Source organism: Protopterus annectens, chromosome 17.part0, assembly GCF_019279795.1.
Source record: "Protopterus annectens isolate FY-2018-M chromosome 17.part0, PAN1.0, whole genome shotgun sequence".
Classification (NCBI taxonomy): domain Eukaryota; kingdom Metazoa; phylum Chordata; order Ceratodontiformes; family Protopteridae; genus Protopterus; species Protopterus annectens.
The window spans coordinates 173,406,062-173,433,999 of NC_056751.1; positions in this window are offsets into that span (position 1 = coordinate 173,406,062).

Consider the following 27,938-nt stretch of genomic DNA (forward strand, 5'->3'; position numbering starts at 1 on the left):
AACATAAGTTTGTAGACTTTGTGAAATAATTTAGAAATAGATCTAATACAATAACTATATGCAGACACATGCAGCTATATCTATATATCTATATATCTATATCTAGCATTATCAAAGGTTTCCCTAACTCTGTAATCTCTGCTAGCAGCCATTAAAAAAGTCAAAGGAAGACTGGATGACTGTATAGACTGCTATACATTCATATAGGGAAATGTCACACAGTGAAGTATTTATATGCAAGTATCACAAATATAAAAAAAAATAATATTTAAATAAATACCATTTTGATGAATTACTCCTTTAGTAAGCATTTCACTCACACAACTGCAAATGAAATATGACCACCCAGTATGTAAATATCCCTAAAAGTATCAAAAAGAAAGTTATTTTAAAATAAGCAAAGGCATCTATATATCTTAGGAACATTGGAAGCATGAATGTGTGAAACTGTAATAAATAAAACACTAAATACAACATTTCTCGAATAAAATTATGAAAGGAAATATGTGAAGTTATAACCCTTCTGCTCTGTAAATGGCCAGTCAGAAGGAACACATTAATATGAAAGGCCAAAATCATTTTGTTATAGCATTGCTGTTTAAAAATCATTAATACTGATTTCAGTTAATTTAAGGCTGTCCAGAGCAAATAATTTACTTTGAAATGAAAAAGGAAATGTAGACGCTACTGAGAAAATAGAAATAAGAGAATGTGGATTTGAAGATTAGCTGGTTACTAAAAGTGCAGTTGCAAAGAATGCTAACAGACAGCCAAATTAAACTGACCAGTAAAAATTAAAACAAGTAGTGTTATGAAAATATAACACATTTCTTAACATTTAAAGGCACAATAAGCTAAAGAAATTGTTCTGTAAGATTAATAAAATAAGTATATGCTCGGACCTTAAATAGTTAACATGCAGGCAGGAATTAGGAGATTAAATTTATGTTTGTGGGTAATAACTAAGTTCATGCCAGATAAGAAAGCAACGCAGTGCAATAAAGGAAACTGAATATGCATTGTGAAACAAGCACAGATGAGAGCATTAAAGTCTGAATTGTTTGGGCACTCACTGAAGGAAATTACAGTTTGTAAGGAAATATGGCATTGCATTAAAGTACTAACAGTGAATTGATCACATTGTAAATATTGATTCTTAACATCATGAAGGTTGACAGCCACTGTACAACCTTATAAGCACTTCAGGACATTAGGACTCTGCACTTTGGCTTGTAGGAACTGACCAGGGAGGATGGGAGTAGGCAGCCATTGATGATTCACTCATCCTGAGAGAAAGGAGAAGGCTTTGGCTCTTCAAATTAGTGACACCTTGGGAGGTCACCAGGTGTTCAGACAGTGGAGTTCTGATCTGGTTGAGTTTGCATTACCATATGCATTTGCACAAATTAGCTGTGGGCAACTAGAATGTAGGACATGCTTTTCCTCAGGAGGTAGCTACTGTGCGCTTGGTTGAGTCACCAAGGAGTGAGGAAAGTGTTCTTGTGGAGTAGGGGGTAGGCCACTCACAGGACTAGCAAGCTGGCCTGCTCTCTACTGACACACTCTACCAGGAAATTGAGGACTGATGGCTGTTCCGCGGCAGAAATGAATGTGTCATAGGGCTTTAACTTAGTCTAGGAATACCCAGCTTCAGCTGTCCTGGAACAAATGGGACAACTGAGTGAATGTGGAGAAGGCACTTAGCAAGGTCTTAGGGTGGGGTAAAAAGAATAAAATAACTCTACACTATTAATGAAAATATTTCCTAAGGCAAGATAAATAAATGAAATGACTGTGTTTTTAGAGTAGCATTTTTTTCAGTGAAACCAAACTTTAATGAAAAACAGCTACATAAATAGTCTACATTAATAAAAACAAACCAATAAGGAGTAAATCATAACCACAACTCTAAAAGCAAAAGCAGACAAGAGAATTACAAGGATCATAAGAATCTCCTAATAAAAAGAACACACTCTCATATATATATATATATATATATATATATATATATATATATATATATATATATATATATAGGTCTACTTTGAAACATCTAAAACCCATAACATCTAATTTCATAACATTGAGACCAGAACATCTAAAAGCCAACACATCTAAAATCCATAACATCGATATTCATAACATCTAACACTACAAATGACAAGAAAATAACATCCCCTCAACATATAATGACATATAATGACACCAAACTACCAAACACACTTTTTACTATGTTTCTGCAGGGGGACAAGCTGCCCTGCACCCCCCCCCCCACACACCCCCATAAATTAAATATACCAACTCCAAGATCACACTACAGTGGGAAAAAGTTAATTTCCTAGCCCCACTGTATCAAGGCCCCCTGCAGAAACATAATAAAAAGTGTGTTTTGTAGTTTGGTGTCATTATATGTCATTATATGTGGAGGGGGTGTTATTTTCATGTGATTTGTACTCTTAGATATTATGAAATTCAATGTTATGGGTTTTAGATGTTTTGGTCTCAATGTTATGAAATAAGATGTTATCAGTTTTAGATGTTTTGAAGGTGACCCATATATATATATATATATATATATATATATATATATATATATATATATATATATGGATCTACTTCATTTTAACAAAAGTACATTTAAATGAATTTTACTTACCCAAGCTGAATCCACTGAAGCTCCATTTCAATGGACAAATGGACTGTCAAATTCCTTTCCCTGTGAAAGGACCACTTGGCCAACATGGTGAACTGTGCCCTCTCTTCCATGTGGTGCAATCTTGGAGTTGATATATTTATGTAGGGGGGTGGGGGTGAAGCCCCCCACTTTGGTGAGCTTACTTTTCCTCCATTTCGGTTGGTTACCATAGTGGTCAAGTGGTTACTTTCACAGGGAAAAGAATTTGGCAATCCATTCATTTGTTGAAAAGGAGCTTCAGTGGATTCAGCTCGGGTAAGTAAAATTCATTTAAGTGTACTTTTGTTTAAACAAAGTAGATCTATATATATATACATATATCATTAGTCTGACTCCAGATAATACCAGCTGTAATAAAAATTAGACCAAAAGGATTCTGAACCAAGATAGTACCTACAATTAGAGCGTAAATTATTGTTTAATCAAATAATCATTTCATTGCTTCAATCCACATTTGGAATTTTCCAAAACTTAAAGATAGCAGCAAGTTTAGTGGTTACCACAATTCTTATTGCTCCCAAAGATTACAGGGAACAATGCAGTCACTCCTAGAGATTCCCAAGAGCCAAAATTTGCAATCATTCCAATCAGGAAGATAGTTTTGCAATGCCCAATGAAGATAATAATATATTTAGTCCAACATGAATTAACAATTGGACAGGACCATGTCATATGGAAATAATCATCATTTTATGAGTTGCATCACCAGCAAACACTACATGGCATTTTTCTTCTTCTTCCTTATCTGTCCAGAAATTGTTGGCAGCAGTTGGTTATCTTGTATAAAGTAAATTAAGCAATAAAACATAGGCTCAAATTGTGACAGTTTTTAAACACATCTATCCATTCCATTTCTGTTAACTCCATATGAATGTACTTTGACCACACTTTATTAAGATCCACAAATCTATTGCCTAAAAAGTTAATCAACTATTGCCTAAAAAGTTAATCAACTAATTATATACAAATGCAAGCCTCAAATTACTTTAAATAAAATATGTTAAAAATTAGGAGGATCTCTGTACCTAAAATTAGAATTATTTCTTGACCTAGGATACTTATTACCTGCTCTTGACGGTGAATAGAGCTGTAAGTGCTGCCAAAACATAAACTGCCCTCATGATTTAACTGAATAAATCTCTTTTCCCTGATCTCATCAAGAAAGATGATATTGCTTCTAATTTAGTTATATCAGGGGTTTGTGATCTAACAAAAATATCTATTATTGAACCAAATCCTATTCCATTTTGATAACTGAATATCTGAAATTATGAAAGAGCACTTAGAAAACACCATGTTGCTAATCCACCCCAGTTATGATTTTTTTAGCCAATACCTTTAGCATGCAAACAGAAGATGTAATATGTTTCAAACTCATTCCAAAACAAAACTCAGCATATGCCTCACCCTTAGTATATGTCACCACAGTGATACTTTAGCATATTCCTAGTAACATTAGGAACTGCCTACTCCCTTTAGGGGTCTGATTATTCCATAAAAAAATTGGATGATCAACTTTTGTAGTTATCAATCAATCTAATTTTTGCAACATGTTGCAGATGACAGACTAGAAACAATATATTGGGTAGCAACTCCACTTTAATTATCTGAGCATTATGTACAAATGAAAAATATAATTTTTCTCTTTAACTAAATCACATAAAATTCTGGCATTCAAATCTAACATAACCTTGGGAGGAGATATCATATGGATGCCTTATAATTTTGATTCCTTCAGTTGAAGTACGTGAACCCAGAATGTCAATATAGGCTTAATTGAGTGAGAATCAAATTGTTTTCCCAGATTAAATTTAAGCCCAGACAAAGGTGTGAATCTGGTCAGCAGAGTTAAAAATTTATGGACTGATTTAAGAAGATATCCTATCCAGATTTCACCATAATCAGCAAACCATGATGAGAGAGTAGAAAAGCCACATTTAAAAGAAATAGCAAACTGTGTTTTAGATTAACATTTTGCTAGTTTTAATCCAATTTTACATCATATTGTCTTCTTATAAATTATATACTTGCATTCAAGAAAAGACTCAGCTCAGCAGAATTAAATGACAGAATGAAAAAAATATCAAGATGTGCATAAGAGCATGACTTGTACACATTCAGTATCCTTGTTGTCACTTTATTCATGTGAAAACTGTGGCTGCACTCTGTTAAATTTCTGGTTAGTTTTAGGAGAAAAAAACTTTGTTAGAAGGGAAATAAGTTGCTAATTCATTGAACCAGTAACCAGTTGATCACAACTGATATAAAATAAGAGGCATATACTCTGAGTGGAAACAACAATAATAACTCCACAGGCCAGATTCATGAATGAATAATCCTTGTGTTGCTACCATGTGCATGTCACGCCTCTGTGTGCACACAATGGCACCTTATTTTGTATTTATTAAACAGCTCTACACATTGTGTGGAGAAGGAAAACAAAGCTAAGTGACAGAGTATGCAAATGAAAGCATAACTAGACAAATTGCATATTAATTAACCAATCCAAGGTGGTGCAGCCATTTAAGAAGCTATAAAGTAATCATGTCAACTTGGTGTAGCTCTTTGCCATAAACTGCCAAACCTGCTGGAATACAGCCACCATGACACTTAGAAAAAAAATGTTAGGCAAGAGAAAATAATCTGAAATATGTGCCACACAAAAAATCTGGCTCATTTAAAGGTGACTTTGCCAGCAATGTAGAAAGGCCTTTCTGATACAGTGGCTTGATGCAATCATAGCATAAGTGTAAACATTTTCATTTGGCTATGTGTGTAGTTGATGTGAGAATATGATACTTTTAGTGAAGGTGGGAGTATTTGTAGCTAAAATAATTGATTTTATAAGATCTGTGGTACTTTAAAAATGAAGGGTATGAACCTTGTGCCAGATTCATGAATGGCTAATTTCCGCTCTGGTACTGTGTCAATGTTGTAGCATGACATGCACATAATTGTACACATTTTATATTCATTAAATGGTGCCACCAACAAAGGTAAACAGCAGAGTATGCTGATGAAAGCATAACTAGCCAAACTGCATGCTAATTAACCAATCCAAGATGGCAGAGTCATTCAGGAAGATATAAAGTAATAGTGCAGACTTGCCATAAACTCCAAAACTTGTTGTAAGACAGCCACCATCACACTAAGAAGAGAAAGTAATGTTAGATGCTACTGCTGTCTTGCATGTGTATGTGTGAGTCAACTTCAAAGTATTGAACGCCCACAGTATCGAAGACCAAATCCTTGAGACAAAATCATCGAAATCTCACTTCAACAAATGGCCGAACTGGTGAATCCATTCCCAGGGTAAGCAAACACTCATACCAAAACTAACAAAAATGAAACTACACCATCCCCAACCCACCCAGGTGGGGGGCTATGTCCCCCACACTTTCTAATGTAGGGGGTTGCACACCCCATCCCCTAACTAAATATACCAACTCTGAGATTGCACTACAGTTGGGAAAAGGGCAAAGCTCACCTTGTTGGCCAACAGGTTACTTACCATGGAAGGGATTTGTCAATCTAGTCATTCACTGAAGTGAGGTTTCAATGCTTTCGTCTCAATGATTTGCTCTTCAATATTATGGGCTTTCAATGTTTTCAGATAGACCCGTATATACGACAGGCTCACATCTATGTTGTTGCTGCTGCTGATATACCTCATCCAAGAAGAAGAAGGGTGTTCAGACATTGTTTAACATATCATGGAGTGCATGATATTAAAATATTAGAGTGATACATGGTTGAGAGGGAAACACCACAGGAATGCTGCAAACTCTGCCACCCCAACCTGAGACCCAGGGGTAACTGTGAGGAAAACCTATATCAGTGGAAAAGAAGTATGTGTAGCATTATGTATATTAGCTACTGGTACATTCCACAGACCCACAAGGGATATACTAGGTGTGTCATATGCCTCAGCCTCCAGAATTTTGCACTAGTGTCTTAATGCTATGTTAGAATATGCATGGAAGTACATCTATTTTCCTTTCACACCAGAGGAGACAGCAAGAACAATGCAGGAATTTTATGGTGCAGAGCACTCCCCTTCAGTTCTGGGGAGCAGGGACTGCACTCACATAGAAATAAAACCCCACCTGGTGAACAGGAAAGGACATAAATCAACAGGAAGAGGCTCCACTCAGTCAACTGCCAGGTTGTCTCTAATGCCCAAGAGATCATCCTTAATGTGTGTCCATGCAGCCCAGGCAGTTACCATTACTCACACATATGGCACATATCTTCACTTTATGCAAGGTTTGCCTGGGGTAATGCTCCATAAGGCCATCTACTGGGTGATACAGGTTATCCACTGAAACTGTGCATCATAACACCCATCAAAAATGCACTCACACACACACACACACACACACACACACACACACACACACACACACACACACATTCCCATAGAAGAAGATACAATCATGCCCATGCTCAAACTAGAAACATCAGAGCATGTGTTTGGAATGCTGAAGTCATGTTTCCATTGTCTAGGCACATCAGGGGTGCCCTGCACTATTATCCAGACACCTTCACAGAAATTCTCACAGTATGTGCCATATTGCACAATATCATCTTAAGGAAACAGCTGCAACAGGGACAGCAAGGGCTGGGACCACATATTCCTGGACCACAAGCAGGGCCAGCACCTCTAGCACATACAGATGAAGATTCTGAGGGAGAACCTCAGCTGCAGAGGGAGTCAGCAGACATAGGCATGCACAATATGTCTTTGTCCTGGCTAAGAGGCAAAGGATAGAATACACACTCACCAGCTAAGTGGCAAATGATAGCACACTCACCAGAGAAGTAATACATATAACAACCTAAGCATATCCAAATATAAAAACTAATGCCAGCCAATGTCCACAAACTTTACTTCCCCATGTAATGGCTGTGTACGGACTGCATCAGACAGAGACAGCCCCAAAGCACATGACTCATACCTGCAGTAATGTCAAGGAAAGTGTTGAATCTATAGTATACTTACAAATGTGTAAGAAGATATACGTAACCGATATACCTGCAAACTGTTACTTACAAATGTACTCAGTCCAAATCTATGTCAGGTGTCCACCAATGAAATTATAGGCGTATAGGAATGATATCTACAATATACAGGTGTGCACAATATACAGGTGTGCATTGTACACAATAACGGGCATCAGGCCAGTCACTCACCCATGGTACACAAAACAGTCAGCAGAACAATTATATCAACGGTTTCACAAGTAAAGCAATAAGCAGGAATGTGATATCAGAGATTTGAATGCATGACTTACAATACTAACTGAAAAAAAAAAACTTCTTCTGAAATGAGCATTTACAAAAACAGCCAAAATATTCTTCCATTATACATATGCATAAAATCAACATAGTTGGAAAGACTCACTTAGCTATCCACTCTATGCATCAGACATGTATGCAACCTTAAGTCAAACCCAACTGTACAAAAGGCATGTCACAGTAATCATCATTTGCACAGGGTGGGGGTGAGGGTGCAGTAGGCCAAGACTGGCACCAAAGTAGTGAGTGTGTGAGTAAGAAACACAGAACATTCAGTAAAGTAGGAAATATCTCAGGGCCAGTAAGAGGAGGTGTATCCCAATCAATGTTAAGGTTTGCTTAGCTTGCATGTATGTGAGTTGGTATGGGCACTTTTTATGAAATGTGCGTATGGGTGTGGGTGTGTGTGTCTGTCTGCATGAACACAGTCAAGCTCTATGCTAGCACTACATCCTGGTATGTCAGTCAGGTGTAAGCCATGCATAGTAAAGTTGTCAGTTTAGCGTAGTCTCTCTTGGCCATGCAAAGTGCCTCCGGCAGGAGTTGAACTGCCACTTCCATATCTGCAGTTCGAAGTAGGGGGTGCTATCTGAATGCATGTGATGTCTGCTGGACAAGCTGTCTTCACACCTACATTCAGGACCATGACCCCATTACTTACCACATCTGGGTGTGGACACCTAAATCACTGATCAAGATGTGAAAGAACTGCCACTACAGAAATGGGATAGATATGGCAACACTGACCAACACCAGAGAATGTTGAGGCTCTATGGACACATTGATGTCGACCCTCTCCCAGCAAACATTCTATCACAGATGCTGCCCGATCCAGTGTGTCACTCATCCTATCCAATGAGTCACCCATATGAAGTAGGCAGTCACACACATCAGAATGTATCACATTTAGGACTCCATTATCTTTCTGAGGCCCTGGTGGAATGCAGTCACACACATCAGAATGTATCACATTTAGGACTCCATTATCTTTCTGAGGCCCTGGTGGAATGCACCTGTGCCTTTATGATGGCCCCATACATATATACATACATTTGGTGGTACATAATGACATACCAGCATCAGGATAAGGATGGACAGGAGGCCTCCTTCGAGCACCACTAGCAATCTTCTTGTGTGACACCACACCATCCCGATGGCTATGGACAAACTCAACCAGGTCTGTAACTGGAGTAACCACACTACCCCAATCAACTGTATTACCCTCAATCTGTCCTTTATCTGAGGGCTCAGTGGAATGGGTATGCACAGGCATAATGACTGTGTCCAAAATAAGTTTAGTGGATGTGTGAGCCATAACCTCAATGGCAGAATTAACCTCTCAGCCCCTGATAAGGCTTCTATATCACTGCCAATACTCTGACATTAGGCAGTACAAGTTCTACACTGCCACTGTCAGGGTCACCTGCAATAATCATTAACAAGCACAAGAAGGAGGGAAGTAGAAAGAAATAGTGACTAGAAATGATCCAAACCATGTTCTAAACACTCATGTTAAACAATTTTAGACGCTAAAGGAATGCAACCCTTACTCTGTCCACAGACTTTCATCTAACTAATGGTTGTTGCTAATCAAAGAAAGTTTCCGTTTACCACGCACAGGTGGTCTTTCATATGTTAATTCTGATGTCCCTGGAAAAAGAGAAAGGCGGTGGAAAAAAGGCTAATAAGCTTTACAATCCAAATGACACAAGGACAAGAAAGTAATGCTCTGCCTATCTTTTCCTTAAAAAATATTTCAGAATCAGACAGTAGATTCCCTCCAATACAATCTCTGTTAGACTCTTTTTCTTCTGAGGCACACATCTCAGTGTTTAAAGATGTAGCAGTAACACATAAAGATGTCTAGAATGGCAATAAACGCCCTGTATACAGCATACCTGGAAGTTCTTCTTGGGACATGCTTCTCCTGAAGTCCACATCAGCACCGACATCAAGGAGTCTTTGTGAACCCTCTGCTGAGATGTTGAGATCTCTGACAGTGGACAGGAACTGCTCAGTTTCAGTGAGTACTGGTTCGGTAGCATGAACACCCCCTCCCACTGCCTCATGTTCTTATGCTAGCAAATCTGCTGTCCTGTGTGCAGCTGCAATTGTATCAGTGGTATGGTTCAGCACTTGATTATAATTTTTGGCATGACTGCCCATTACATTTATGCCAGCGACCACCTGCTGCTATATGCTTTTTCTGGTAGACATCTCACCTCTGCCTCTGTTAAGCAGGAATGATCTATGGCAACATATGGCTTCAATGATGACCTCATTCTCTGCATCACTGAATGCCGACTCGCATTGTCTGGGTACCATGATTCCGTATGACATGAAACATGAAAAAGACAAAACACATTTGTAACTCATAAAGAAATCATTCTCCTCAAATAAAATCTGTGTACCCATCCTCAACAGAAAACAACTGAACACACAATGCTCATTTCAGACTATACACAAGCTGAGGGAGCCCCCCCCCCCAGAAAAAAAACTGTAATGCATTATCATTGCATTAATTCAACTAATAGCTCTATAATGTGAACAGCAGTTGTGTAACTGACTACTGCATGGCAGTATTATCAATAACTAGGTAAAATTTAAAAGTAAAAATGTCCAGACAATTGCCTCGGTGTCTCCACTGTTGGGGACGCTATCATGGGAAATCTGAGAAGCCTAACACCTCTGTTAGCTACCTATGTACAATGCCTTGAAGCTGATAAATAAACACAATATACTTGCCTTTAGTAACTAGTGTAATTCTAAGAGCAAATAGTAATACAATACTGTGATGTAACTATACCATTCATTAACAAACTTGGAAAGCACAGCAAGAACTAAGATATCTGCAGTATACCAACGGTGAATGAAAAATGCATTACAAATAAAACGTTTCTGTCATATATTGAAATATATTCCAAATATGGAAATGTAAGCAGTTTATGAAGAGGACAAACATACCTTATGAAATAGTGCAGTAATTTGTAGAACAATCTCCTCTAAGTAACTAGCAGTAATGGTCTGTCTCTGTTTAATCAGTCACCTCTCCTTCCATTTCCATAGCTACACCATTACCTTTATATATAGATTTAGCACTATGAGCATTACGAAGATGCAATGAGATGTGAAGTCATTAGCATTCTTGAATGCCAAAAAAATGACTTGGTGTAGGGAATGTAAACATGGTATAAGTAACTAAACAACTGCATGAGCATACACTAGAACTGCAGGGCGGAGCAATGATAATTGTTAGCTGCTAATGGCTTGCAAGTGTTAACGATTACTCTGACAACATCAGAAACAATACTGAAGAGACTCTTCTCTCTGAAGTGTGTGTATCATACAGAGTACACTTTAAAAAAGTGAAAGCACCTTGAGAGCTATAAAAACAACCCTAACATTGGCATTCTAGTAATAATAGCACACTCTCCGTCTCCTGTTTAAAACCATTTCTGAAATGTTAATTAGCTATATTATACATTGAAACAAAGATGCAAAGAAATGCCCACGACATTGCATTAATGTTAGTTAAGCTAAAAGGAGGTGAAGATGATCAGAAAATAAAGAGAAGAATAGTTGGCAGTGTTGGCAATCTTACATTAATATGGGGTGGGCTAATATTAGCTTAAGTTATTTTGTCAATATCACATTCCTCTATACATGTTCAAGCAAATGAGAAAGGAATATTTTCTCATATTTCTACTGCTGGATATGTAATTTGATGGTCTTCTAAGTCAGGTCTGTATAATATGTACATTTTCTGATTACTACTCTAAACCTGTGTTGGTGGCAAAGAGAGATAAACAGAGCTGAGTGTGTGCTGTTATTGCACTGAATTCATGATTCAAATCCAGATAGTCTGCTGTTTAAGAAAGTTAATGTATGTTTTCTGAACATGTGATCAGTTTGTAACACACACATGGAGTTAAGAAACCTCACAATCCTGCATGTTCATTATTATTCCCTCACATTCGCTGCTAACAATTTTTTTCAATGTTTGCATTCATTATTTGCGCACATTTTGGAAAAGCACACTTTGGACTGGCAGCATTTCATGACAGTGAACAAGAGTCCACTACCTAAGGTACAAACTGAGAAATTTAATTTGTGATGCCATCATTAATGCATTTTGCAGTGGCACAGGTGTGTTTTGCTGTAACGCTGTAAACAGCAGCAAGAGGAGAAATGATTCATCATGTGACTATCACTGTAGCACACAATGTAAATGAAATGAGTTTTAAAAACAGGAAAGAAGATGCAGGCTTTGAATCTAGACTGAACCGCCATGCTGTTTGTAATGTTTGCAGTAGATGTGAAAATGCAGCATGTATCTTTTTAATGGTATAACTGCAGATGAATGGAATACAAGTCATATTTGCCCTTGTGTTTTGTGGTGTGGAATGCAAATTGTTATTTTTTTTATTTGCCTTTGTAATTTGTGCACTGCTTAGCAGAGTGCAAACTGGGCTCACAGGTGAAGGGAAAAGTGAGATATTTAATGACTGTATTCTTCTTTAGTGGAAACACTCCTGTCACTGCTTCACTATATTTGTAATGTGTGAGTGAGGTAAACATGACATATACTTCTCTGTGTGGTGCAAGCTGTATATGCCATGATTTTGGAATCATAACAGAGTTGCTCTGGGGTTCAAATCCCCCCATGTGTAGGCAATGTAGAAATGATTACTCATGATTTATAACTTACTTTCATCACAATTTCATATGCTGTTTTTTTTCTGTTTCTTGCCTCTATACTTGCTTACTTTTGCAATCAAGCTTACCTGCTTAAAGAGGTAAGTCAAAATATTTATTTGGTCAGCCTTCTGTAGTACAAATGGGCTTAGCGATGATGCATGGATGTCAGCACTCTGGACAGTACTGAGTGGAGAACATCCACATACCATGTAACTGTTTCTGTGACACAAGGTGCAAGTGCAGTGACTTTAGAGACAATACATAGGTGAGTCATGGTTCAAATCCAAATAACACTTATTTTTACAAAGGGTGTCAGAATGCCATTTCTCACAAAACTTTGATTAGGAAGGTAACTACAGAAAAAATGACTGTCATAAGCGGGTTGATTGCAAGAAATGTTTCAGTAATGCTTTGATAACTACACTTTTCACATGTCTCATTAATGACTTACTTATGAAATACAGTTGATTGTGTGCTTAATTGTTTAAGCATGACAATTATGATAATTAAGCAAAATGCACTTGTATATCTATGATGGGAACAATACTTTAGTTAAAATCATCTTGATTACTCACATGCCTAACTCTTATGTTTAGGACAGCATGTCTTGTGAATTATGTATGTATCATACCCCACCTTTATTACTCATCTCATGAAATTCTATCCATCTGACATATATTTACAAACAGTGCTAATGCACCTTTCTCATGAATGCACTGAATGAAATAATGAACATGGTTAAAACAGGCTCTCCTACAGCACTGACAAATAATAACATGACTTAAATGTATGCATTAATTATTCCAAATATTTGATTCCCACCTTGTACAGCTAATGTTTTACAGTGTGGAATTCCCAAACAATAATGTCCCGAATCAGCTCTATTCAGTAGCATACCGCCTGCTCAGAGGTGATCTCTGCCTGACGTACAAGGCCATGTCCAATCAGGATCTGATGGACATGCTCCACCTCAAAAAATCCAAATCCATCAGGACACGAGAGCTAAAGACTTAAACCTTGGCACAAGTATGAACAGGACATGCTGGAGGGATAGATTCATAACCCAGAGGCTTCCCATGCTTTGGAACAAGATCCCAGTTCGTATTAGGCAGAGCCCCTCACTGACTCTCTTCAAGAGAAATCTTGATGAGTGGATGGGAGATCGTAAGTTTACTCCAGGGGTCACATCTGTGTCACTGCTAGACAGGGGCACAGTAAACTAATTCTATTATATAAGGGGACCTTCATTGTGTCACTACTAGACAGAGGCACAGTATTCTAAATTTATTCTGTACATTTTTTGTACCATTTCATGGGGTGGCAAAAGCCACATCACTATGGCTAGGCTTACAAATGCCCCAGGGCAGATAGCCTAGTACTATACTATGAAACTATGAAACTATGAGTCATCCTATTTAACCTTTTAAAGACCAAGGTTTACAAGCCAAGCCATTAAGTATGTCAGTGTTGACCACTGGAAAAAGTGTGAATAGGCTGACAATCACAAATTGCAAATCTCACTGTCATGTTGCATACCTCCATTGTTGTTTGATAAAATCCCTTCCTCATTGTCTGGCAATGGATCTCTCTGCTTTCCATTTAACAAATGCAGTTGGCATTGGTGTGTATGTTTGCACAATGGCTGTTAAATGTGAGATAGTAATTTGGCACCAGTGCAGACATAGAGTTAATGCCTGACATCAGCAGACATGGCTGGTGATGGATGTGATGGTGCTAAATTTAGAGCACAGGAGTGGGGTGTTGAGAAGTCCAGGATTTTTGTGGCACTCCTTGTGAATTGCTACAGCTGTACAATTCCACAGGAGGACTATACTGGGCCTCATTATAAGACTGAAGCTTGGAATAAATGAACCAAGGCAGTCTCTAGTGCAACTGGAAACCCATGCACTGGAGAAAATTGCTGTCACTGGTATAGTAACCTGAAATGGTGCAAGAAGGACCACTTTAGCCAATAGGAGGATGAGTTTAGAACTGCTGACATCTCTCAGTTGTGTATGTATACTGACACATCAGCATTCAGTTATATAAAATGCAGTATATTTGAATGTGCTTTTACTATGTTATTGATGTTCTAAGCATTTTAATTTTATTGTCTGAATAGAAAGAACAACACTTTATCATATTAAAGTGAGCCCTGGAGGTTTTTTTTTGGACTGGAACCAAAACACCAGAAAAATATATCCCATGGATACTAAATCCTGTGTAAGCAAAGGGATATTAAAGCAAAAAAGGACAATACTTGGATGTGCCAGTGATACGGATTGAGTTTCTGCAATGCCATAACAGCATGCAAAAGAAAATGTGCATTTATACTAAATTTTCAAGCTTTGAAAAACTCACCTGCATTAGTGGGAGACATCAATCAACCATCCACATGACATATAGGTGCATGATGAAACATAGAAAGATTAAAGTTTTTACTTAAATAATGCAATAATGCTTCAGAAAAGGAAATAATAAGGATTATTTTAAACAATAAATTCATGGCACCTAGGTAAATTAAGAACTGTGCAGTGTATAGGCTATACCCAGACAAAACCTGGGATGTAAGTTCTAGAAACCACTAGTAAAACATGACACATTAATATGTTAAAGCTACAAAGTCAGTCTTGTTTAAAACTAAACAGCTTATCAAACTGAAAGTGAGTTTCATAGAATTCTCCAAACTGATGCTTGTTGTCTTTCCAGGTGAAAATTTGTTTTGAAGGAAAAATTATTTGAAGACAAATTCCTTTTTAAAAATGAAATGGGAAAATGTGGCTAGTTTTGTTCTTGTCAGTTTTTATTCAGATGGAATATCATGCAAATTCTTCAGTTTGAGGCCAGTTCAGGCAAAGTTTAATTTTTTGCCATCCTGAAAAATTTTATAGCATCCTGTTCATTAGTTAGAGTTATATATTAGTCTTGGTTGGCCAGAAGATGAATTTGTACAAGGAAATTAGCCATCGCAGTAAACAAAAGGTAATAAATAAATCTTCTTCTTTTCCTTCTTTCGGCTGTTCCTGTTAGGGGTCGTCACAGCGGATCATCTGTTTCCATTTTTTCCTGTCCTCTGCATCTTGCTCTGTCACACCAACCACTTGCATGTCCTCTCTCACTAAATGCATAAACCTTAACTAAGGTGTTCCTCTTTTCCTCTTAACTGTCAGCTCCATTTTACCATCCTTTTCCCAATATACCCAGCATCCCTCCTCAGCACATATCCAAACCAAAGCAATCTCGCCTCTCTGGCTTTGTCTCCAAACTGTCCAACCTGAGCTGGCCCTCTAATATACTGATTCCTAACCCTGTCCATCCTCGCCACACCCAATACAAATCTTAACATCTTTAACTCTGCCACCTCCAGCTCTGACTCCTGCCTTTTTGTCAATGCCACCATCTCCAACCCATATAACATAGCTGGTCTTACTACCCTTTTGTAAACCTTCCCTTTCACTCTTACTGGTACTCGTCTGTCACAAATCACTCCTGGCACTCTTCTACTCTCACTCCACCCTGCCTGTATTCTCTTTTCACCTCTCTTCCACACTCCCCATTACTCTGAACTGTTCATAGGTTCATAGGTGCATAGGTAGGTACTAGGCTATTAGCCCTAGGGCCTATACAAGCCTAGCCAAAAAGGTACCCTGGCTTTCGCCATCCAAGAAAATTATTTTCCCGTGCCCCATGTCAAGCAGAACCACAGAAGTGATCCCCGGGGTGAATTTCCTGTTACCCTTCCAATCATCAAGATTTTTCTTGAAGAGTGCTAATGAGGAGCTCTGTTTGACATAGATAGGTAGTATGTTCCAGAGTATGGGAAGTCTCTGGGACAGGGATCTATCCCTCCAGCATGTTCTGTTTATTGTGGTGACAAGGTTTAGATCCCTAGAGCGTGTAGCTCGGAGGGATTCGAATTTCTTTAAGTGGAGCATGTCCAACAGCTCTGGGTTTGACATAGATTTGTATGTTAGGCAGAGATTGTCTCTGAGTAGGCAATATGCGATGGAGTAAAGCTGGAGTTTTTTGAGTCGGTCTGCATAAGGCATCTGTTTGAGGCCAGTAATCTTCTTTGTGAGGTATTTTGCGGCCTTTCCAGTTGTTGTAGATGTCTTGTGAGGTACATACCAAAAGGGGCATTGTACTCTATAATGGGTCTAATGAGTGATGAGTAGAGGGGAACAATAACCTCTTTTTTTCTGGATGAGAAACCTTTTGTGATGAGGTGTGTCATGTAGAAAGATTTCCTGACCACTGTGGCAATGTGATTATCAAACGAGCGACTACTGCCCACCTGTGTCTCAAGGTCTCTTATCACACTTTCGGTGTTAAGTAGACTGCCACCTATGTGGTAGTTCATGGGTACAGAGTTTTTACCAAAGGGGATGACAATGCACTTTTTGGCATTGAGCTTGAGATCATGGCTTTGACACCAGGCATCTGTCTCAGTGATGCCCTTTTGTAGGATGTCCACATTGTTAGGAGTTTCAATTATGGCTCCTAGTTTGCAGTCATCTGCAAATTTAGTTAGCCAAAGACCTTTTGTGTTAGCCTGTACTTCAGAGAAGTAGATACCAAACAGGAGAGGACCCAAGACTGAACCCTGTGGTACTCCACTTGTCATTGCTCTGGAGTCTGATTTGGAGTCTGCTACTTTCACAGTGTGGGTTCTGTCAGTGAGGCAGTTGGCAACACATCTTGTGACATAGGGTTTTATACCTAGTTTAGTGAGTTTATCTATAATTCCAGAATGGGGGATGGTGTCAAACACCTTGGCGAGCTCTAGACAGGCTGTGTGAACCACCTTACCCTCATCTATGACTTTGGTGACTGCTTCAAAGAAGTCTATTAGGTTTAGGAGACATGATCTGCCTTTTACAAATCCAAACTGTGTGGGGTCCAGAGTTTGGAGATATCCAATGTCTTTGTTTATGAGTTCCATGATGATACGTTCCATGGTCTTACAGACCAGGCTCGTCAGGCTAATTGGGCGGTAGTTCCCGGGGTCTGTTGTGGCCCCCCCTTTGTGGAGTGGGATAACCGTTGTGGTGCACCATTCAATGGGCACAAAGCCTGAGGTGAGGCTATGATTGAACATGTTACTTAAATCTACTGCCAATCATTAGCGGACCGGAGTTCCACTGTGGTGACCCCTTACCGGGAAAAAGCCGAAAGACAAACAACAACAACTTATGTGAGGTGCCAGTTCATTCTGTAGTTCGTGTAGAAGGCAGCCTGGGATGTGTCAGGTCCCATGGATGCTGTGTTCTTGGCTTTGGAGAGTGAGGTTTTTACCTGTACAGCCATGATTACAGGAACTTTGCATTCTTCTAGTTTAAAGATGGGCCCTTTAGGGGGCAAGAGTGGGGTAACGTTAGCACTGAACCTATCTGCCAGGATGTTGGCAATATCAGTTAGTTCTGTCTATGTAGTGTAGTGTCATTGTGCTGTAACTCAGAACAGATCTGAGTGTTGCCATTGAGATTCTTGACATTGCTATAGAATGCTTTGTGGTTATCTTTAGAATCAGTGGCAATTTTGTTTTCATAACTAGCTTTAGATGATTTCATGAGGGATCTCAACTTTTTATTGAGGGTGACCAGGGAGTTCCTCTAATCGTGGGATTTTTATCTTTTTTGTAACAGTTTCTTTCTTCTGTTGTAGAGTTTGTTTATGGCAGAAGACCACCAGATTGGCTTCCTTTTTTTGGAGGATAGCATCTTGGTTCTGTTAGGGATAGCACCATCCATGCACTCGTGTAAGTGCTTATAAAGTGCATTTGTGTAGGATTCAGCAGTTGTACCTCTATTGTCCATCAGCATGGGTGTCGTGAAGTTTGCCACTTCTGTCTTAAGAAGCGTGAAGTTGGCTTTGGAGAAGTTTTTTATGGTTGTTTTCCTAATGGGGGTGGGAGCAGGATGTGGATGTCTAGGGTGATTAGCTTGTGTTCGGATCTGACCAACAAGAAGCTGACCTCTGATGTGGAACACCAGTCGCCCATGTTGGTGATGAACAGGTCTAGGATATTGCTGCCCCTGGTGGGGGTGTGGATAAGTTGATCCAAGGCATTGGAATTGATGATTTCCAGAAAATGCTGAGCAAAAGAGTTGGTACATGAGTAGTTTTCCCAGTTAATGGTGGGGTAGTTGAAATCACCCATTATTAGGTTGTTGGGTTGTACCTTAATATTTTCCAGTGTACCAAGAAAAGAGGAGTGGGAATCCTGGGGCATGGTGAGTGGTCTGTAGCAAGCTACAATCTGGATTGCGGTTTTGTCCAGAGTTAGTTAAACTTGGATAATCTCGGATGCATTATGCTGAGCAACTAGCTTGGAGGTGTGGATATCCTTAATGAATATGGACATGCCTCCACCTTTAGTATTTCGGTCCCAGTTTGGTGGCCGGAAAGTGTGGTATGAATTATAGCCTGGTAATGCAGGGGTGCTCTCTGGAGCTATGAACCAGGTCTCTGTCACTGCACAGATGTTGATGTTCTCCATTTTAAGGAGTGCCTTGAATGAGTGCATTTTGAGGTTTAGACTTCTAGCATTGAGTAGCATTACCCTCAGATTTTGCTTGCTCGTACCTGTTATGGTGGTGAATTTGTCATTTGAAACTTGCCTAAAAAAGGCACTATAGGAGTGGCAAGAGCCTTTGACAGTATCCGGAATCCCAAGGGCGACAGGTGCAGACCATCTCTGGCATAGCAGTGTGGTCTGTCGATCATGTCATCCCAGGCAGGCAGATACTTGATTCCCTTAGAATGACACCAGAAGCTTAGCCAATTGTTGAAGCTAATCATTTTGTCCTTGTACTGTGGTATCATTCTGGGTGTTGGCAGGATGCTACTTAGGGCTAGGGTCATACCTGCCTGGGCTACTAGATCGGAGAGCTCCTCCATGTCTCTTTTCATGTAGTCTAGGGAGGTACATCTCAGGTAATTCACACCAACATGGACAATGACATAGTCATATTTGTACTTGTTGTGGAGTGACCTGAGTGCATGCATTATGTGGCAGATCCTGGCACCTGACAGGCAGCTGACAGTAACTTTCTCCTTGTTTAGCCTGGTGAGTGGAACATCAGTGTGCCTGACTATAGAATCACCTATGACTAGAGTGTTGGGTATGTTGATCCCAAGTATTTAAACTCATCCGAAAAACTCATCCAAAAAGCAACAGCCAGGAACGGTCAAAAACAGATTTAGTTATTCTCCAGCACTTCAGCAAAGCCTTCAAGGAGTACACAAAACAGTAGACAGCACATCCACTTAAATATACACAATTATAAATCAATTATAAATCAATTATTCAATAAAAAACAACCCAATTAAATCATCAGCTTCCAACTGCACTCTAAATTGAGTCCCGAGGGAGATTAAGTGTAAAATTTTAAAATAAAAATACTCTCTTTATATAATCATTTTCTTTTATATACATTTTCACAATAAAAACTCACAGGAACAGTAGCCTTCAAACCATCAGGATTCGAGCTATGAAATTCCATAAAATGTTTTACTACAGGACTATCCACGTTTTTGTTCTTAATATTTCTTATGTGTACCTGTAGTCTATACTTAAATCTCCTTTTGCTTTCACCTATATAAGTAAGACTTCAGGGACATTGTAAGGCGTAAATTACACCTTGTGTGTTACAACTAAACATCTCTAATGGACAGAAAGGTTGACCATTAATAAACGAAAATGTTCTAGTCACATAAGTACATATATTACAATGGCCACAAGGAAAAGTGCCTGTAGGTGTAATGGTAGTGGAGACAGGGTTCAAAACAGGAAATTTAAAATAGTTATGTACCAAAACATCTCTAAAATGTCTACCTTTTTTGTATGCTATACTTAATAATGGTGAAAGAATACTTGCCAAATCCCTAAATTTGAACAAATATTTCCAATAGTGTTTCACCAAATCAATCAAAATAGAACTAAACACACCACAAGTGGAGACAAAATACATTTTACTCACATCACTTCTATTGACAGAATTACACTTATAAAATCTTTCTATATTAAAAAAAAAACATTGTTTCCTAAAGGAGGTTCATCAAAACTATTAATCACTGTATTACCAGATACTTGTACTGAATCTTTATCATAACCTCTAGATAAAAAACATAGAACACATCCTATTCACCTCTTTGTCAAAATCATAATCATTGTTGCACAACCTTCTTAATATTAAACATTCACTATATGGAAGAGAAGAAGTAGCGTGTGGAGGATGACAACTAGTGCCAAGCAAATATTTACCGCCGTCTTCAAACTTCCTATGAACTGTGCATTTCTCCTCAGCACATGTCCAAACCAATGCAATCTCACCTCTCTGGCTTTGTCTCCAAACTGTTCAACCTGAGCTGGCCCTCTAATATACTGATTCCTAATCCTATCCATCCTCATCACACCCAATGCAAATCTTAACATCTTTAACTCTGCACATCCAGCTCTGACTCCTGCCTTTTTGTCAATGCCACCATCTCCAACCCATATAACATAGCTGGTCCCACTACCGTCTTGTAAACCTTCCCTTTCACTCTTACTGGTACTCGTCTGTCACAAATCACTCCTGACACTCTTCTCCTCACACTCCACCCTGCCTGTACTCTCTTTTTCACCTCTCTTCCACACTCACTATTACTCTGAACTGTTGATCCCAAGTATTTAAACTCATCCACCTTCTCTAACTCTACTCCATTCATCCTCACCATTCCTCTATCCTCCCTCTCATTCACACACATATATTTTGTCTTAGTCCTGCTGACCTTCATTCATCTCCTCTCTAGAGCATATCTCCACCTCTCAAGGGTCTCCTCAACCTGTTCACTACTCTCACTATAGATCACAATGTCATCCGCAAATATCATAGTCCACGGGGACTCCTGTCTGATCTCATCTGTCAACCTGTCCATCACCACTGCTAATGATGACACCGACAGGATATATGACATGAAATTTTTTTGGTAATTGCAACAGTGACTGGGTTGTGTATCTTGCAACATGCACATGTGGCTCTTTCTATGTTGGACAAACATCACGACCACTTTGTCTGCGTATGTCAGAGCATAGTAGTGATATACAAACCAAGAGGGAGACTAACGCCTTATATAGACATTCTTTACACCACAACTCAGCCAGATTCCAGTTCACCATTATTGATAGGATCCTTGGTGACAGAGCCAATAAACAGGGTTGGCACTCAATCCTTACAATAAAGAGAAGTATTGGATCATAAAACTGGGTGCTTTGTTTTCACCTGCTTTGAATGACCATTTGTAAATGTTTGTGTTTTTTTTTTATTTTTTCTTAGTAACTATGTTTACTACTAATATCACATATATTGTCACATATGTAATCCCACAGCCACCTTAAATGAATCTGTCACTCCTACTGTAGACCTCACCAGTGTCATACAACCCTCATACATATCCTGTACCACTCTTACATACTTCTCTGCCACTCCCGACTTCCTCATACGATACCACAACTCCTCTCTAGGCACCCTGTCGTGTGCTTTCTCCAAGTCCACAAAGACACAATGCATCTCCTTCTGACCTTCTCTATATTTCTTCATCAACACTCTCAGAGCAAACATCACATCTGTAGTGCTCTTTCCTAGCATGAAACCATACTGCTGATCACTAATCATCACCTCCCTTCTTAACTTAGCATCTACTACTCGTTCCCATAACTTCATGCTGTGACTGATCAATAATAAATAAATAAATAAAGTTACTCACTCTAAAGTCATACTATGTCATAGTTGCTTCCTTGATTAAATGAAATAAGATGTCATGAAAACTTTCAATTAAGTTCTTTGAACTAAATTTTTCTGGGAGGCCACAAAGCAGTACATTATCTTTATTCCTGGTAGCATCCATTCCAACACTATCGCTTTTTGTTTTATACAGTTTCTTGAAGCTATATTTTATACAGTTTCTTGAAACTATATTTAAAGTATATCTGTATTAGATGGAATATTATCTTCACAAGAAGAAATTAATTTCTCAGTCTCATCAGTTCTTTAAGTCATCAGAAATACTAGCATTAATATTGTAAGTTGAATAGATATTTTTCTCAGTGGCTAATTAAAATGGAAAGTGCTTCTTTCAGCCCGGCAAGTGAAAGATTTATTTCTGGCCCTCATTTAGGTCAAGTAGAGTTGTTTCTCCTCTTTATTAGTAGCTTTATATATTTTAGTTCTCATTCCCTTGTTAGGAATGAAAGTTGTTGAAAACTTTTATTTAGACTTGTAAGAATTAATTTATTTATTTTCTTTGGCGTCCAAAACAGGAAAACATGCTTGAAGTTGAGCTGCAGTTGCAAATCTGCTTAACTTGACAGATATATTTAAATCCTAGAAGTGCAGAACCAAGCAGCCACTCAGCACACTCAATAGTTGTAGAATAAGATTAGTCTTGGGTAATTATAACTAACAAAAGTTTTCTACTGAGGCTTAGCAAGTACAGTTCAATAAGAGATCTATTGGATTCATGGCCATCAGAAGACACACATCACAGATCAGCTACCCTCTTGGAATTCTCTGCCATATGGCATCCTGCTGAATAAAATAAATAAGTAAATAAACAGATAACTGTGCCTCACACCTAGCAGCCTCTGAATGGCATAGAATCATTTTTAGTGAGACTCGGGAGTAGAGAAGGTGATGGATATTGTTAAAAAAATCTCTGACTCATGCATGTTAACATTTTTATTCAGAAACTGATTTGTGGCACAAATCCTAGTTGTCATGATTAGATAAATAACTAATATGTCTGGACTTGTGAGAGTGTCTGAAGTACTGTCTGCAGTTAAGTGAGCAAGCAGGTTAAGATGTTAAGGTGAATAACCTGTGCATATGGTGGCGATTAAGTTGGAAATGCAAATTTTAATGTTTCTAAAACAGGAAATGCTGTAAACATGTTGCTTAATTTTTAATGCAGCCAAGGCAATGTGCTAGTATTAAACACTGGAATCTTAGATCTATCTCATCGACAAAGAATTTTTTTCCCAAGAGGACTAAGTTGATTACACTTCCTTAGCAAGAAAAATAATGTTATATGTTATTACTATTATTACTTAAAATACTTTTAGATTTGAAAGCATAATGACGGTACACATAAGACATAATTCTTTTTTCAAATGTACCACTGGCTTTTTCAGGGGCAACCTGAGTGCATTCTGTGAAATGTAGTTTTTGATGTTTTATATCATATTCAAAAAGCTGTATTATGTGAACTCATTCTGGAGCATAAAATTAATAATCTGAATCAAATAACTAAAGAAGAAAATCACATACCATATGTGAAGACCCACCACTGGACCAGTAATTAAGGAGCCTCAGTCCTCACCACTGGCTACAGTAGGGGATGTTCACTGAGAGGATGACAAGAACACACACAGTATTTTCAGATACAGCTATCTGCATCAAGTGCAATTTCCCTTAAGAGAAAACAAATACCACAGTCAGTCCAGGGCTGGTTCCTCTACCTTTCTCCAGATCCCCAGTAAGACTCCCCACTGGCATAGCTATAGATTGGAGTCCTTAGCCAGGGTCCCAAGCCAATCCCTCCAACACTATCTCTGTCCAACCATTGCAATTTTGATTTTCACACACACACACACACACACTCACACACACACACACACACACACACACACACACACACACACACACACACACACACACACACACACACGCGCACACATGCACACACACACACACACACACACACACACACACATACCTGGGAAAGGCTGGCACAGGTTTACTAGCTATGCCCCCTTTTGCCCAGACTATATGGTCATTTTTACTGCCTCCAGAACACTTCTGCCAGCTACCTTAAGGCCCTTAACACAAAGGGTGTCCAATCTTACTGTGTAATATTAATGCAAATGGCAATTTGACCAAGAGCAAGGCTGTTAGGAGTGTCCCACACAGTGTCACCAAATAAATATGCAAGTACTCTCAAAACTTAACCATCTCTAAACAATCTCTACACAGATCAGCCACAACGAAAGGTTTAAATATATTTAATAATAAATAATAAAAGAACTAGACAATATTAAATATACATTCACAGTGACATCACAGTTCAAAACCACAAGAAATATTTAAAACAACATTGCAGGACAGTCTCAAATAAATAAAGAAAAATATCTAAACTAAGCGTCACTATATTCCTGACTGATTCGAAGAGAATTACACTACAACCTAAGAACTTGCTAATAAAGCAAGGCAGATGTGGTGAATGGATCTTTTAGTTGTTGTCAGGTTCAAGACATAAAGAAGAATGTTCTGTCTCACTAAGAGACTTCTCAAAATAATATCTAAAATATTACTGCTGGAAAATCTTGCAGAATGACATCCCATCTTATCATCTGACTCTTGTTCCCAGGCAAAACAACCATTGATGGCAGCTGGTAGCATTTAGCATCTACCTGTACAAGGGCTTTACTGAGATATTTGGCAGATGCTGGATGTCAAAAAATAATCGCATTCCTTCATGCTTTAAAGACTAGCAATTAGTTCATCCAAAAGGCAATACAAAAATCTTTCTAGCACAGATTTTATGTCTCTTGCTGCAGTGAGAACTAAAAGATACCATCTTTTATGGCCTAGCCTATAAAGTAATTTAATTTCAGATATTTTTCTAAAGTTTTCTGGACTGAGGTTAACCTCCTGCATTCCAGTTTCCACTGTTAAAATATATGCAGTTAAGCAGTTACAATAGTGCATGTACATTTCTGTTCTCTTCCAGTAGGACACACTGTGATTACATATCAAAACTCACTTTGCAAATACTTTTTCAACACACACGTCTGTACAAGCAGTTTGATATACACATGACATACAGTTCTAATAGATTTGTAACACAAGCATCTTGTTTAAATCATTTCAATATTCATCAATGATATACATAATTTTTACAAAATCCCAGCTAGCTGCGCTGGCAGTGTTTCCTTTCATCATACCATAGTTATATGTTTTTAATGACCTGATCTATTCTCTGTCTTTTTCCCAAGCTGTGATCAGTCAAAAAAAAAACACCTTTTTTGTTAAATATGAAAAATTGTGAATGTTTTTTTTCTGGTCTTCATTCTGCAGAAGATAGCAGACTGGCAAAATAATGAACAATGAGCAAGAATGAATATATATATATATATATATATATATATATATATATATATATATATATATATATATATATAAAATTGCACTTTATTCATCTGCTTTTACTGTATTTGTGTTTCTTCCTACTTTATTACTGTGGCGTTGACTACAACTCTGATCTGCGATATATAACAATAACTATCCTTTTCTGTGCTTTTGAACTATTTTTTTTTTGAGTATATCTGCTTTATTATCTGAAAAAAACAAAACAAAAAAAAAAAAATATATATATATATATATATATATATATATATATATATATATATATATATATATATATATATATATATATATATATATATATATATATATATATATATATATATATACTTGCTTCCCGCCTTTCAAAGCTAGTATAGTCCAGTTTTCAGGTTAGTGCTGAATTCAGGGCTGTGTTACAAATCGCTGTGTTTGCCCATGCCTTACTAGGATAGAAGGAAGTTTCTCTGTTCACCTGTGAGAGAGGGGAGCTTTGAGCAGCCTGTCTCTGGAGGAGTGGTTTCAGGCCAGAAATTAGTAGTTTATTGGCCATTTTGGGCTAATTTCTATCTCTTTCATTTCCCTGCTATAAGTACCTTATTTGCCCAGTTTTGCATGCCGGGCAGCACCAGTTAGCTAGGGTAAAACTATTCCCTGCTCCACAAAGTCTCCTCTTTAATTTTTCTCTTGGAACTAGACAAGCTTTCAACTTAAGCACTCAAGCCATTAATTTCTCAGCCCAGTACTTGCTCAAAACTTATAGCAAGCACTTATAAATCCTAGCACTAGACCCTCCTGTACAGTACAGAAGGACAAGGCTCTCTATTCAACCTTACCAGCCATCCAGCAAAACAGTTCACTGTACCTATCCAGGCATTTCCAAAGGGCAGTTTCAGGTGTACTCTCCAGTCGAACTGGTGAATCTGGGCATTTTGAGGCAATGTTAAAACTGCCTCATGTACACAGACAACCCCCTCCTCCTACCACCAAACACTAATACATGCGAGAGATGCAGTTATGCAGCCAAATTAGAGGCTAAGCTCTCTCAACCCAAGACTGGATCAGACAGTCAAGAGGAAAAGGGAAATACTTGCATCATACCACCAGTCTTACACAGACCCATTAAACCAGCACTGGCAAAAAACACACAAATAAATACATAAAAACATACTCAGAGGCTCTAAATAAAAATCTGCAAAACCAACAGTGACCTCCAAAGCAAACATCCAAGCAACCTCCACCCCCCCCAACACAAACCATGAAACACATACTTCACAAAACCAGTGTGCCATGCAATTACAGCCCTTAAGGCAAAATAACATAACCAACATACTAGTAATAGGTGACTCTATAGTCAGGTACACTGATGTCCCACTCACTTGGCTAAATAAGGAGAAGGTTACTGTTAGCTGCCTGTCAGGTGCTAGGATCTGTCACATAACACAAGCACTCAGGTCACCCAAGAACAAGTACAAATATGACTCTGTCATTGTCCATGTTGGTGTGAATGACCTGAGCCGTACCTCCCTGGACTACATGAAAAGAGACATGGAAGAGCTCTCTAATGACATAGCCCAGGCTGGTATGACCTTGACCCTGAATAGCATTCTGCCCTCACCAAGAATGATACCACGGTATAAAGAAAAAAATTGTTGATTTCAACAATTGGATAAGTTTCTGGTGTCATTCAAAGGGGATCCAGTGTCTGTCCACCTGGGATGACATGCTTGAGAAGCCATGCTGCTCCACTAGAGAAGGCTTGCACCTGTCACCCTTAGGTTTTTGAATACTGGCTAAGGCTCTTGCCACCCCCATAGTGCCTTTTTTAGGCAAGGCTCAAAAGATAAACCCACCACCATAAATAGCACAAGTAACAAAAAATTGAGGGTAATGCTACTCAATGCCAGAAGTCTAAACCTCAAAATGCATGCACTCGAGGCACTCCTCAGTATGGAGAAAATCGATATATGTGCAGTAACAGAAACCTGGTTTAAGGCTCCAGAGAGCACCACAGCACTACCAGGCTACAACTCATACCATACATTTCAGCCACAGAACCCAAACCGAAATACAAAACACGGGGG